The sequence below is a fragment of the Bos grunniens genome, chromosome 18, assembly GCF_055505025.1.
Source record: "Bos grunniens cultivar Pamir isolate PY7600 chromosome 18, Bosgru_T2T1.0, whole genome shotgun sequence".
NCBI lineage: Eukaryota > Metazoa > Chordata > Mammalia > Artiodactyla > Bovidae > Bos > Bos grunniens.
Genome location: NC_141182.1, coordinates 63,735,568 through 63,750,262, shown reverse-complemented (window position 1 = coordinate 63,750,262; position 14,695 = coordinate 63,735,568). Strand labels below are relative to the sequence as shown.

The 14,695-nt window shown below is 44.2% G+C and overlaps 1 long non-coding RNA gene and 1 pseudogene across 2 annotated transcripts; one reads left to right on the top strand and one right to left on the bottom strand.

Annotated features, from left to right (window-relative positions):
* On the bottom strand, positions 1-946 carry LOC147354720 (vomeronasal type-1 receptor 4-like; annotated as a pseudogene).
* An 11,056-nt stretch (positions 947-12,002) lies between these two features.
* On the top strand, positions 12,003-14,695 carry LOC147354719 (uncharacterized). 2 transcript variants are annotated; one of them, XR_015146562.1, is made up of 2 exons: positions 12,003-12,392; positions 14,263-14,695. It is a non-coding gene; the product is annotated as an uncharacterized LOC147354719 (long non-coding RNA). The 2 variants fall into 2 exon arrangements; XR_015146561.1 differs by lacking the exon at positions 12,003-12,392 and adding an exon at positions 12,396-12,444.

Sequence of the window (14,695 nt, the reverse complement as noted above, 5' to 3'; positions counted from 1 at the left end):
TCAAGAGCAGAACCTAGGAGTTCTAGGATCCATCAGGAGCAACTGGAAGGTGGAATCTGTGGGAAAACATGAAGCCAAGACACTAGAGGTCTGTATCAACCATAGACAAGAATCTAAAAAGGCACTGATACGAAAAGAAAAAATAGAATTCAGCAGGTAGAAGATGACGAAGGTGACCACCAGCATCAGGATGTTGTGGGCGGCTCTGGTCTCCAGGGGGCATCTGTGGTGTCCAGTGGCAGAGTGAATATGCTGCACCCTCTGGCGGTGTCTGAGCAGGAGAAGCACCATGGAGCCACTGGACCAGACCATGAGGGTAAGAAACACGGCATCAGAGATGGACCAAAAGTACATAAAAGCTGCCTAAGGAGCTGTGGGTGAGCAGAACCACTTCTCTTGATTGTCAGTATCATTTCTTGTGTTCTCTGGACTAGTAATCATCAAGGGAATGCAGATATTCATTAATATCTGAGCATCCAGATTCATTAACATCTGAGCTCATTAAACTGAGCATCCAGCAGGTGCAATGGGAAGGACCAATGAACTTGGGGGCCCTTCCTCTGAGCATCACCCACTTCGCTCTCCTGGGGGTGAGAGTGAAGGACTGATAGGTGCTCAGGACGTAGGTGGAGCACAGGGCAGTGCTCCGAGCCATTCTCTGTATGTAATACACAAACTTACACAAGAGACTGTTCAGGGGCTTTCTCAAAACAAAAACTGCCATTATATGGGGAATCCCAGAGAAGAGAATAATCAGGAGATTGGCCAGCACTGAGTGTGTAAAAATCACATCCGTGCCTCTCTTTTTCTGGCCAAATAAGATTGGAGAGATGCTGTGGAAGAAAAGGATGACATTACCCAGAGCCCCAACCACCACCTGGAACAGAAAGATGGTTGTCACAGCCGCCTCCCCTGGGTTTCTCAGGGCATCTCTGTGAATAGACATGGAGAGGACGTCAGTGTCCTGAAGGTGAAAGGAAGCTGTGAAGATGATGACAGAGTCAACATTGGGAAAGAATTCTGGATCTTTTCCTCTCCTGAGAAGGGAGAGACTGTCATAGTCCACATGTGGGGTTCAACCTGTAGGATACATGCATGACATCAGTTATATTTTTCACTATTAGTATATTAATTTCTACTATTTGGCATATCCTTATTCTCCACCAGCATGTAAGTTCATGAAGTTAAGAACTACATCCGGACTTCCCTGGGGTCCAGGGGTTAAGAAACCGGCTTGCAACACAAAGACAGAGGATCAAACACTTATCGGGGAACCAAGGTTCCACGTGCCGAGGAGCAAGTAAGCCTACATGCTGCACCTAAGACCCAAGGCAGCCAAATAAATAAATACATATTTTTTTAAGAGGACCACATTTTATAGTTGTCTATATATAGGTCTTAAGTTTCTTTAGGTAGATATATTCCTAAGTATTTTGTTCTTTCCGTTGCAATGGTGAATGGAATTGTTTCCTTAATTTCTCTTTCTGTTTTCTCATTATTAGTGTATAGGAATGCAAGGGATTTCTGTGTGTTGATTTTATATCCTGCAACTTTACTATAGTCATTGATTAGTTCTAGTAATTTTCTGGTGGAGTCTAGGGTTTTCTATGTAGAGGATCATGTCATCCGCAAATAGTGAGAGTTTTACTTCTTCTTTTCCAATTTGGATTCCTTTTATTTCTTTTTCTGCTCTGATTGCTGTGGCCAAAACTTCCAAAACTATGTTGAATAGTAATGGTGAAAGTGGGCACCCTTGTCTTGTTCCTGACTTTAGAGGAAATGCTTTCAATTTTTCACCATTGAGGATAATGTTTGCTGTGGGTTTGTCATATATAGCTTTTATTAAGTTGAGGTATGTTCCTTCTATTCCTGCTTTCTGGAGACTTTTTATCATAAATGGGTGTTGAATTTTGTCAAAGGCTTTCTCTGCATCTATTGAGATAAGCATATGGTTTTTATTTTTCAATTTGTTAATGTGGTGTATTACACTGATTTGTGGATATTGAAGAATCCTTGCATCCCTGGGATAAAGCCCACTTGGTCATGGTGTATGATCTTTTTAATGTGTTGTTGGATTCTGGTTGCTAGAATTTTGTTAAGGATTTTTGCATCTATGTTCTTCAGTGATATTGGCCTGTAGTTTCCTTTTTTTGTGGGATCTTTGTCAGGTTTTGGTATTAGGGTGATGGTGGCCTCATAGAATGAGTTTGGAAGTTTACCTTCCTCTGCAATTTTCTGGAAGAGTTTGAGCAGGATAGGTGTTAGCTCTTCTCTAAATTTTTGGTAGAATTCAGCTCTGAAGCCGTCTGGGCCTGGGCTTTTGTTTGCTGGAAGATTTTTGATTACAGTTTCAATTTCCGTGCTTGTGATGGATCTGTTAAGATTTTCTATTTCTTCCTGGTCGAGTTTTGGAAAGTTGTACTTTTCTAAGAATTTGTCCATTTCTTCCACGTTGTCCATTTTATTGGCATAAAATTGTTGATAGTAGTCTCTTATGATCCTTTGTATTTCTGTTTTGTCTGTTGTGATCTCTCCATTTTCATTCCTAATTTTATTGATTTGATTTTTCTCCCTTTGTTTTTTGATGAGTCTGGCTAATGGTTTGTCAATTTTATTTATCCTTTCAAAGAACCAGCTTTTGGTTTTGTTGATTTTTTTTATGGTCTCTTTTGTTTCTTTTTCATTTATTTCTGCTCTAATTTTTAAGATTTCTTTCCTTCTACTAACCCTGGGGATCTTCATTTCTTGCTTTTCTAGTTGCTTTAGGTGTAGAGTTAGGTTATTTATTTGACTTTTTTCTTGTTTCTTGAGGTGTGCCTGTATTGCTATGAACTTTCCCCTTAGGACTGCTTTTACCGTGTCCCACAGGTTTTGGGTTGTTGTGTTTTCATTTTCATTCGTTTATATGCAAATTTTTATTTCTTTTTTGATTTCTTCTGTGATTTGTTGGTTATTCAGCAGCGTGTTGTTCAGCCTCCATATGTTGGAATTTTTAATAGTTTTTCTCCTGTAGTTGAGATCTAATCTTATGGAGAAATATACCATGTTCATGGATTGGAAGAATCAATATAGTGAAAATGAGTATACTACCCAAAGCAATTTATAGACTCAATGCAATCCCTATCAAGCTACCAACAGTATTCTTCACAGAGCTAGAATAAATAATCTCACAATTTGTATGGAAATACAAAAAACCTCAAATAGCCAAAGCTATCTTGAGAAAGAAGAATGGAACTGGAGGAATCAACCTACCTGACTTCAGGCTCTACCACAAAGCCACAGTTATCAAGACAGTATGGTACTGGCACAAAGACAGAAATATAGATCAATGGAACAAAATAGAAAGCCCAGAGATAAATCCACGCACATATGGACACCTTATCTTTGACAAAGGAGGCAAGAATATACAATGGATTAAAGACAATCTCTTTAACAAGTGGTGCTGGGAAATCTGGTCAACCACTTGTAAAAGAATGAAACTAGAACACTTGCTAACACCATACACAAAAATAAACTCAAAATGGATTAAAGATCTAAACATAAGACCAGAAACTATAAAACTCCTAGAGGAGAACATAGGCAAAACACTCTCTGACATACATCACAGAAGGATCCTCTATGACCCACCTCCCAGAATATTGGAAATAAAAGAAAAAATAAACAAATGGGACCTAATTAACCTTAAAAGCTTCTGCACAACAAAGGAAACTATCAGCAAGGTGAAAAGACAGCTTTCAAAATGGGAGAAAATAATAGCAAATGAAGCAACTGACAAACAACTATCTCAAAAATATACAAGCAACTCCTACAGCTCAACTCCAAAAAATAAATGACCCAATCAAAAAATGGGCCAAAGAACTAAATAGACATTTCTCCAAAGAAGACATACAGATGGCTAACAAACACATGAAAAGATGCTCAACATCACTCATTATCAGAGAAATGCAAATCAAGACCACTATGAGGTACCATTTCACACCAGTCAGAATGGCTGCGATCCAAAAGTCTACAAATAATAATGTTGGAAAGGGTGTGGAGAAAAGGGAACCCTCTTTCAATGTTGGTGGGAATGCAAACTAGTACAGCCACTATAGAGAACAGTGTGGAGATTCCTTAAAAAACTGGAAATAGAACTGACTTATGATCCAGCAATCCCACTGCTGGGCATACACACTGAGGAAACCAGAAGGGAAAGAGACACGTGTACCCCAATGTTCATCGCAGCACTGTTTATAATAGCCAAGACATGGAAGCAACCTAGATGTCCATCAGCAGATGAATGGATAAGAAAGCTGTGGTACATATACACAATGGAGTATTACTCAGCCATTAAAAAGAATACATTTGAATCAGTTCTAATGAGGTGGATGAAACTGGAGCCTATTATACAGAGTGAAGTAAGCCAGAAGGAAAAACATAAATACAGTATACTAACGCATATATATGGAATTTAGAAAGATGGTAACAATAACCCGGTGTATGAGACAGCAAAAGAGACACTGATGTATAGAACAGTCTTATGGACTCTATGGGAGAGGGAGAGGGTGGGAAGATTTGGGAGAATGGCAATGAAACATGTAAAATATCATGTAGGATACGAGTTGCCAGTCCAGGTTCGATGTATGATGCTGGATGCTTGAGGCTGGTGCACTGGGACGGCCCAGAGGGATGGTATGGTGAGTGAGGAGGGAGGAGGGTTCGGGATGGGGAACACATGTATACCTGTGGCGGATTCATTTTGATATTGGGCAAAACTAATACAATTATGTAAAGTTTAAAAATAAAATTAAAAAAAAAAGATAATATGCTGATCTGCAAAAATAAACTTGAAAAAAAGTGCTTAAAAAAAAAAAAAGAAAAGAAAAAAGATTCTAGTAACCAAGGTAACTTTTTACCACAAGGATAAAAGCAACCAAAAACCACCAAAATATCAGCAACACCCCCTCCTCGGTCCCCCAGAACCAAACCCCAAACTAAGGAAAAGTTAATGGATACAAGGAAATAAAAAAGAACGGATGGAAATAAATGAAATAGAGACCAGAAAAACAATAGAGAAGACCAAGGAAACCATGAGCTGGCGTTTGGAAAGATGAACATTCGCCTTGTCACTGTGCACCTGCAGCAACGTGAAAAGGAAACAGTGACTTCGGGCACCTAAGGCGTTTCTAACCCCACGGCCGCCCTCGCTCCTTTTCCCACCACAGCTGCGGTATTACTTCCTCTCAAAGCAGGAAGCGCGTCCTGGCCTCCCCTCCCAGCTCCTAGTCACCCCTCTTCCAGCCGTTTCAACGGTCTGGTCCTTCAGGCTCAGCCTCCTGGCTCCACCTTCTCAGAGTCACCTCCGGAGCCCCCTCAATCAGTATGACTGACTCGCTCTCTTCACCTCAAGATGAGCTTCATACCTTTTTGTTCGTTTGCTCCTCTCCGCTCTCTCTCCCTGATAAATTGAGATCTCACAGAAACAAGAAATACTGCCCCGGCAGATGCAGCGGTCGCCTGACAAGCACCATGGCTCCCGGCCAGCCTCTCCCTCAGCTGTGGCTCGTGCTGGAGCTGCTGTGTGCAGGCACCACTTCCGGTTTTGCTAGAGTTTACTGGGACGAGGACCTAAACACTTATCCTGCTCTCGTGACAGTTCCTAGACTCTTACCCTTGCTCTCGCGACAGCTCCTGGAAAGAAGACTTGGACATATGCTCCTGCTCTTGTGACAGTTCCTGAGGCACAGGCCTGTTCAGGTACCTCTGATCTCGCTGTAGCTCATGGGGCTCGGAAATGGACATGTACCCCTGATCTCCCGGCAGCCCCCGAGGAAAGGCCCCGGACAGGTGAGTGGACTGATGGAACTGTATCAGTAGAAGCCCTGACGGGAATCTCAATGCACAGTAACTCTTCATAGGATCCTCAGGAAGCCCCCTCGTGTCTCCCTACATCACAGCTCCCAGAGACTCCTGTTCATGCCTGTCCTTTCATCCTCTTGCACCTCTCCTCCCACACACATGGCCCATGACCTTCCTGTGAGGCTGGGTATTCTGGGGTGAGAGGTGTGGTCAAACCCACCGGATGTACATATCCTGGGAGACACAGAAATCAACCCCACAGGTGAGGTGCCTCCCTGACACCAACAGTCACAATCAGAAGGACACACCTTCCCCCACACAGTCCATGATCCCCAGCCCCACACGGTCACACACGGGGGATGCCACCACAGCCAGAGTCAGAAACTAACTCACAGCAGGTGCTGACAGGGCTCTTCTTTCAGGAAACACCATTAAAGGCAGTTCTGTCTCTTTTGCTCCTGAGCACTTTTGCTACCCTAACTTTCTCATACAGTTTAGGGTTTTTTTTTTTTTTTTTTTTAACTTCTGTGAGTAAAAATGCTTACAATACAGTGGAAGCAGCAGGAATTAATTCTGTTGCATTAACAGAGGAGTAGGTAACTCATCACAGGTGAGCCCTGAAATCAGAGCTGGTGTGTAGCCCAGTGCTGAGGGAATGCCGAGAATGAGCTGCTTAGAGGCATCATCATGAGCTGTGGGCAACGGGACTCAAGGAGCCTGAGTAGGGTCAGGTTGAGACACACTGACAAAGGGGGGAGGGGGACTCCTTCCCCTGCAAGCATAGATGGGTGAGGTCTGCTACAGTGAGCAGTGAAAGTGGAAGTCGCTCAGTCATGTCCAACTCTCTTCGACCCCATGGACTATACAGCCCGTGAAATTCTACAGGCCAGAGTACTGGAGTGGGTAACCTTTCCCTTCTCCAGCGGATCTTCCCAACCTAGGGATCAAATCCAGGTCTCCAGCATTGCAGGCAGATTCTGTACCAGCTGAGCTACCAGGGAAGCTCACAGTGAGCAGAGTCCTTGTTAACACCAGGGAGGAGCTCGGTGACAGGATCATCCAAGGCTTAGCACACATTCCAGAGAGACCACATCCCTCCTCTCATCTTTAGAAACTCCAGGGCACAGGGATCTGCAGTGGACCACCCGGCTCTGCTCCCAGCCTAAGACACTCCCGGGCTCACAGCCACCCTCCACCCAGCAGAGCATGGATGCAATGCTCAAGTGAGGCCATGTTGCCCCTGTCCTGCCCAGTCTGAGTTAAGTCTTAAGTCCCTCTCCTGCTGGAGGCAATGTCTCTCCAAGTCTTTGCCCTGAGATTGAACAGAAGGAAGCACTCACATGGCTGGTCTTTGCTTCAGAGCTCTGTACAGGGACGTGTCACTCAGGATGAGCGCCGAGCACCTGAGGTCATGGTTATAGGGACGGTGTTTGTAGCCTTGGTCTCTCCACAGAGATTCCATTATCACGCCACCTGCTGTGTGGGTGGGACTGACTGCATGGGGAGTCTGGGGTGTTTCCAGTGAGGAGCAAATGTTATCCCCAGTGTAAATCATCATCTTCCTTCTTGGGAGATTAAGGACAGCTTTGGGGAATCAATGAAAAGATCTGAATGGGCAGTCAAATAGCTGGCAGAAACTTTTTTCTGAATTCCCTGTGGAAAATGGTAGTTCAGAATCACAATTGTCATTGGGTACTATAGGATCTCTTGAAGGTGCATCGAACTTTTTTTTCTTTTACCACACTTCCAACTGGGCTTATTCCTCCAGGTATTTTCTTTATATATAGGCAGGTGTTTACCAATTCGGTTTTGGTAACAGTGTCTTTGAGAAGCTTTAATTCACATACCATATAACTCACCCATCTAAAGTACACCACTCAGTGGTCTTACTTTATTCAGAGAGTGGTCTTGGCTGTTGTTTGGTCTCTAAGTCTTGTCGGACTCTTTGTGACCCCACTGGCTGTAACCCTCCAGGCCCTTCTGTCCATTGGATTTCTCAGAGAAGAATACTGGAGTGGGTTGCCATTTTCTTCTCCAGGGGATCTTCCCCACCCAGGGATAAAATCCACGTCTCCTAGTTTAGCCGGTGGATTCTTTACCACTGTGCCACCAGGGAAGCCTGTTGTGGTCTTTACCACACTCATTTTAGGAAATGTTCATCAACCTGGGACAAAAGCCCAAATCCTTTTTTTTTTTTTTTTTCTTTTTTCAGATTTTTACAATTAAACTATATATTTTATATTGGAGTATAGCCAATTAACCATGTTGTCACTGTTTCAGGTGGACAGCAAAGGAGCTCAGCTGTATATATACATGTATCCATTCTCCTCCAAACTGCCCTCCCATTCAGCCCCCCATGTAACACTCAATGCATTTTCATGTCTCCAAAATAATGAGCATCATCACTGGATCCTGAGTCTAGTATTCCTATGACTTTCTATAAGAAATTTTGGGTGATCTCCTTGGAAGTCCAGTGGTTAGGACTCCACACTTCCAATGCAGAGGGTGCAGTTTTGATCCCTGGTTGGGGAATCAAGTTCCTACATGTCAAAGAGCCCAAAAAATTTTTTTTCTGGTCTACGAAGTATTTATTACTCTCACGAACACAAAGCTCAATAGTGTACATTTAGCCCAGTTTGGTGGCCTCTTCTTTGACCCTCACCTTTTCTACCTTGGCAACAGGAGCCACTGATTTGGGACCCAGGACACGGCCTCCCCAGTGATGGTGAATCTCATGATATCTGTCGTTGTAACAGGTGCTGACGGCTTCCACCAGCTCAGCCGAAGTGGCCTTGTCCTCCAAGCTGACTTGTGTAAAGGCAACGGTAGTACAGGTCTTCTTGTGCACTAGACGCTCTGGCCTGGCCTTCCTTGGACCGCCATCTTTTTTTATTATTAATATTAAAAATTTTTTAATTGGAGGATAATTGCTTAAAAATGTTGTGTTGGTTTCTGCCATATGACAACAAGAATAAGCTATATGTATATATACAGCCCCTGTGTCCAGAGCCTCCCTGCCCAACCATCCCACCCCTTTACGGCCTCAAACAGCACCGAGTTTACCTCCCTGTGCTCTGTAGCAGCTTCCCACTAGCTATCTATTTACACATGGTGTTGTGTATATTTCAATGCCACCCTTTCAATTCATTCCATGCTCGCCTTCCCCCCGCTGTGTCTACACATCTGTTCTCTACCTCTGCGTCTCTATGCCTGCCTGGCAAATAGGTTCATATGCCATTTTTCTAGATTCCATATATGTGCGTTAATATATGGTATTTGTTGTTCTCTCTCTGATTTACTTCATTGTGTATAACAGGCTCTAGGTTCATCCACCTCAGTTCATCTGACTCACATTAGAGACCCCCATTCTTACTGTGCCCAATGAGCAGGAGGGCCGCCAGTTCTGGGCCACATAGTAGGTTACCTTGTTTATATCTAGTAGTGTGAAAAATGAAGTAGAGTTGAAATTACTTCTATTCAATTATTTTAAAGATAAAAATAATTCATAGGCAGTTAATTTATTATTGTTTAAGAGGAGGTTGTCTATCACTAAATATACTTCTACTATTGATCACATTTTATTACCTTTTATACACTTTAATAGGAAAAATATGAAGTAAAATTATGATATTTTTAGATAAATAGATATTGAACCAATCCACTCATAGTAGAACTACCTCCTTAAAAGTTAAAGGGACTTCTTCACTCAGAAGACAAATTGTACCAAAGACAAAAACACTTAGAAAAAAGAACTACAAGCATTGGAAAAGGCAATCACATTGACACTTGCATAAACTCTGCATTCTCTTCATTTCTTATTTTGTATAAGGCACAACTATCTCATGACAGCTAAAACCATAGCATTACTTGTCAGTAATAATGTATATAGATACACTACTGGGGGATCCTTACATGATGACCAAAAGATCACTGAAAGATAGTTATACATTAACACCTTAAGTTTAAAAATAGGACTTTATAAATAACACACTAAAAGAAGGCAAAGAAACAGAAAAAAAAAAAAAAAAACACCAAATTGGACAAATAGAAACAAATCTCAAATTTACAAAATGCAATGATGAAAACTATATATGCAAGTGACAAATAAAAAAGAAGGCAGCCACTAGTCTTTCCTTCAGCTCACACCATCCATCTAATCGACTAAATTTATTGAGAGTCTACCATGTAAACAATCCAGGTTTAAAGGAGAAGCAAGCCATTGAACAGCACTGATTTTCCGTGTAACAGTACAGCATTTTGGAGAAATAGAAGTGAAATAAAGTTACACAATAGCCAAGGCCCAGGAGAAGGAGAGAAAGAAAGAGACAAGGCATGCCCAGATGCTGGCCGCCCTCCAGAGAAGCCCTATGGCAAACCCCAAGTCCTTGAGGGACAAGGCACAAGACAGATGCCTGATCTCTAGACAGGTGGGGCATTCGGCCAAAGAGTGTCCAAACCATGACAAGTCTCCTAGAATGGCTTGCCACAAATGCCATCAACTGGGACATTGGGCGGCACTCTGCCTTTGGGACCCAAGAGCCTCAAGGTCAAGCGCTAAGCCTATCCTCACGATGGTTCAAGAGGACTGAAGCGGCCCGCTCCAGCCAGCCCGCCTGTCACAGATAACCATCACAGGGCTGGAGCCAAGGGTGCAACTGGATGTGGCAGGTCGGTCCGAGAATTTCTTGGTTGACACAGGGGCTACCTACTCTGTCTTGATCTCCTACTCCGGAGCCTTCTCCTCCCAAACCTGTACCATTTTGGGTGCTACAGGAAAAGCAACTACTAAAAGATTCACCCGAGCACTTCTTTGTTGCTGGGATGGACAAATATTTCCCCACCAGTTTCTGGTGGTCCCTGAGTGTCCTACCCCCTTATTGGGAAGAGATATATTCACTAAACAGGGGACCACCCTTGTGATGGGAAGTTTTTCAGCCGCTAGAGCTCTACAGCTCCTGGTTACTACTGAAGAACCCATTACACCTTCAACAGAGAGGGACCAAAAACTATGGGAAGACAAAATTAACCCCCAGGTGTGGGACCAGGGGATTCCTGGGCGAGCCCACCAAGCTGAACCGGTCATCATTGTCCTCCGAGATCCCACTCGGTTTCCTAACCAGAAACAATATCCTCTCAAAAGAGAGGCTCGGGAGGGACTACAGCCTCTAATAAATAAAGTCCTTACTTGTGGGCTATTGGTCCCTACCAGTTCGCCATGTAACACCCCAATCCTCTCAGTAAAGAAAAAAGACGGAACCTGGTGAATGGTTCAAGATCTCCGGATCATAAATGAAGCTGTAGTCCCCCCCTCCCCCATCCCACAGTACCCAATCCCTATGTAATCTTGGGAGAAATCCCACCCAGTGCCAAATGGTTTACAGTCTTGGATCTCAAAGATGCATTTTTTTGCATACCACTGGCTAAAGAATCCCAATACCTTTTTGCCTTTGAGTGGGAGGCCCCAGGAGAAAAACACCAAAAGATGACTTGGACAGTATTACCTCAGGGGTTCAGAGATAGCCCACACCTGTTTGGACAGGCCCATAGCCAGGACCTCCTAGATCTGGACCTGGGACCTAATGGGAAAATATTACAATACGTAGATGACCTACTAATCTGCTCTCCAGATGAGAAAAGCGCCCAACAACATGCAATTCAGGTTCTAAACTTCTTGGCAGAAAGGGGATATAAAGTCTCCATGCTAAGGCACAGATGGTCGAGACAAAGGTCGCTTACCTGGGAGTTCAGATTACACACGGGTCCAGGAGGCTGTCCTCTGATCGGGTACCAGGAATCCTCCAGTTGCCCTCCCCAACGACTCAAAAACAATTGCAAGCTTTCCTGGGGCTAACTGGTTATTGTAGAATCTGGATACCCAACTATGGTCTAATTGCCCAGCCTTTATATGAAAGCTTAAAGGGACGAGATGATTCAATCCCACTGATGTGGGGAACTCCTCAAAAGGAGGCAGAGGCTACACTAAAACAGGCCTTAACTCAGGCACCTGCCTTGAGGTTGCCAGACCCAGAAAAAGCATTCCAACTTTATGTCCCTGAAAGAGAGGGAATAGCCTTGGGAGTGTTAACTCAAAGGTGGGGATCTGAGCCCCAGCCTGTAGCTTACTTATCCGAGAGGCTCGCTCCAACTTCCCAAGGTTGGCCCCCCTGCCTTTGAAATCTTGCGGCTATTGCAATCATGATAGAAGATGCTTTAAAACTCTCCTTTGGGGGCAAACTAACTATTTTTACCAGCCACCAAGTAAAACAACTCCTAAATGGGAGAGGCCATTTATGGATGTCTGATCAAAGAATCCTCAGATATCAAGTAATGCTGATGGAAAATCCAGGCCTCACTACATCCCCTTGTGAGGTTCTTAACCCAGCCACCCTCCTACCTACCCCTGAGGGCTCTCTCCCCTTTCACTCTTGTCTAGAAACCTTGGACCACTGGACAAAACCCCGAGAGGGATTATCAGAAGATCCTCTGACCAATCCTGAGGAAATCTGGTACACTGATGGAAGCAGCTTTGTCTTGGATGGAAAAAGAAGAGCGGGGTAGCAGTAGTCTCCAATTTTGAGACCATAGAGGCTAAGCCTCTGCCACCAGGTACTTCAGCCCAATTAGCTGAGCTCATAGCCCTAACTCGAGCTTTAGAGCTGGGAAAAAGAAAAAGAATAGCCATTTACACTGACTCCAAGTATGCCTTTCTGGTGCTACATGCACATGCGGCTGTTTGGAAAGAAAGGGGCCACTTGACCACCCAAGGGTCCCCAATCAAATATGGTGATCAGAGTTTTCGACTCTTGGAGGCAGTCCATCTGCCTACTGAGGTTTCAGTCTCCCACTGTAAAGGACACCAAAAAAGGAACAGGGAAGTGGCACGAGGGAACCAAGCAGCTGATCAGGCAGCTAGGAGAGGAGCATTACAGAACCATGACCTAATAGGGATTGACACCTTAGTTCCACAGACTAATTTGCCAGAAACTCCTTCATATACTGAAGGTGAGACTCTTAAAGCTAAGAGCGAGGGCTTTCAAGAAGATCATATGGGGTGGTTCAAAAAGGAGGGACTCCTTTTTCTGCCTGGAAACCTCCAATGGAAGTTGGTTACCTCCTTACATGCCACTACTCATTTAGGAGAAAAGGCCCTCCAAAGATTACTAGGAAGGTCCTTCAGAGGAACAGGCCTCCAAACAACTGTAAGACAGGTGGTCTCCTCTTGTCCCACTTGCCAATTAAACAAACCCCAAGGAGCTCGAAGACCCCAGCTGGCCCAGCCCATCCAACGACGTGGGGCCTACCCAGGAGAGGACTGGCAGATGGACTTCACCCAGATGCCAGTTTCTCAAGGGTATAAATACCTATTAGTTATGATAGATACATTCACAGGATGGATTGAAGGCTTTCCCACCCAGACTGAGAAGGCTGAGGAGGTGGTAAAAAAAACTGCTCCATGAAATCATTCCAAGATTTGGTCTGCCCAGGTCATTACAAAGTGACAATGGGACATCATTTACTTCTAAGGTCACCCAAGGAGTCTCGAAAGCATTGGGCATTACTTATTATCTCCATTGTGCCTGGAGGCCTCAATCTTCAGGAAAAGTAGAAAGAGCCAATCAATTCTTAAAATCAGCGATAAAAAAGATAACCCAGGAGACCTCCCTGGGATGGAAGGAGGCTTTACCAATAGCTCTCCTCCACACCCGCATTGCCCCTAAGGAACAGGTTGGTCTTAGTCCTTATGAGATGCTATATGGGAGACCTTTTGTTTATGTCAATGACCTCTTCCTAGATCCAGAGGTTCAGACCCTCCAGTCTTATACCATGGCCACTGGGCAACTCCAACAGGATATATGCTTGTGGGGTATGAACCAGGACCCAAAAGATTCTAAAGAGTCACCACTATGTGCTCCAGGGACTCAAGTCCTAATTAAAGTCTGGAAAGATGGGTCCCCAAAGGCTCAACTCCAGCCCACATGGAAGGACCCCTACCCTGTAATACTTTCTACCCCCACAGCAGTCAAGATACCAGGACATGACTCCTGGATTCACTGCTCACGAGTCAAGCCATGGAAGAAAACAGAAGAGGACACTCAATACGCCTGTGAGCCCCTGGGAGATCTCAGATACCTATTCAGAACTACAAATGAGTGTCATTCTAATGAACATCCCCAAAATCTGGTTTCTGGGGATAAAATTTCTCAGGATAACTCTAAAGAGCCAACACAGCTTGACAGAGACTGTACTCCAAAACAGACAGGAGATATATCTTCTGATCCCTGAACAAGGAGGGACTTGAGCCATCGTGGCCATGTGAATTTAAAATTGACCAATGTCCCTACTAGTCCTCGTTATGCTATATTGATGATGCTTATGATTATTCCATGTACTGTCACTTGGCTAACCTGTTTTGTCTCTGCCCAGGTCAACCAGCTACAACATGCAGTGCCAGTTCAACAAAGATATAAAACTACAGCCGACCACGGAAAATATCACACACCCTTGGACACTGCTATAAGGACTCTGAGGCTTGAGACTAGCAAGAGGGGGAGGCCCAATACCCCTCGCCATCCCAGTTCAGCAGGAAGTAGCCAGAAAGACCTCAACGCCCCTATTCCCAAAGAATTGGGCCTCCCATCTCTTGAGGGGGGAATGTTAGGTAGGTAGAATAGGGAAAAGGAGTCCAAAATGGTGGTGGCTAAAAGACAAGGAAGGTCAAAGGGAGGTCCAAGGATCAGAGTGAAGACTTCAGGCAGAACAAACAGCAGTCCTGGCTAAGCCCAATTTGCATAGGGCAGGCCCAGGTGGAGGAAAAAAACATATAAAAGGAGGAGCCAAAGCGCTCTCTCATGGACTC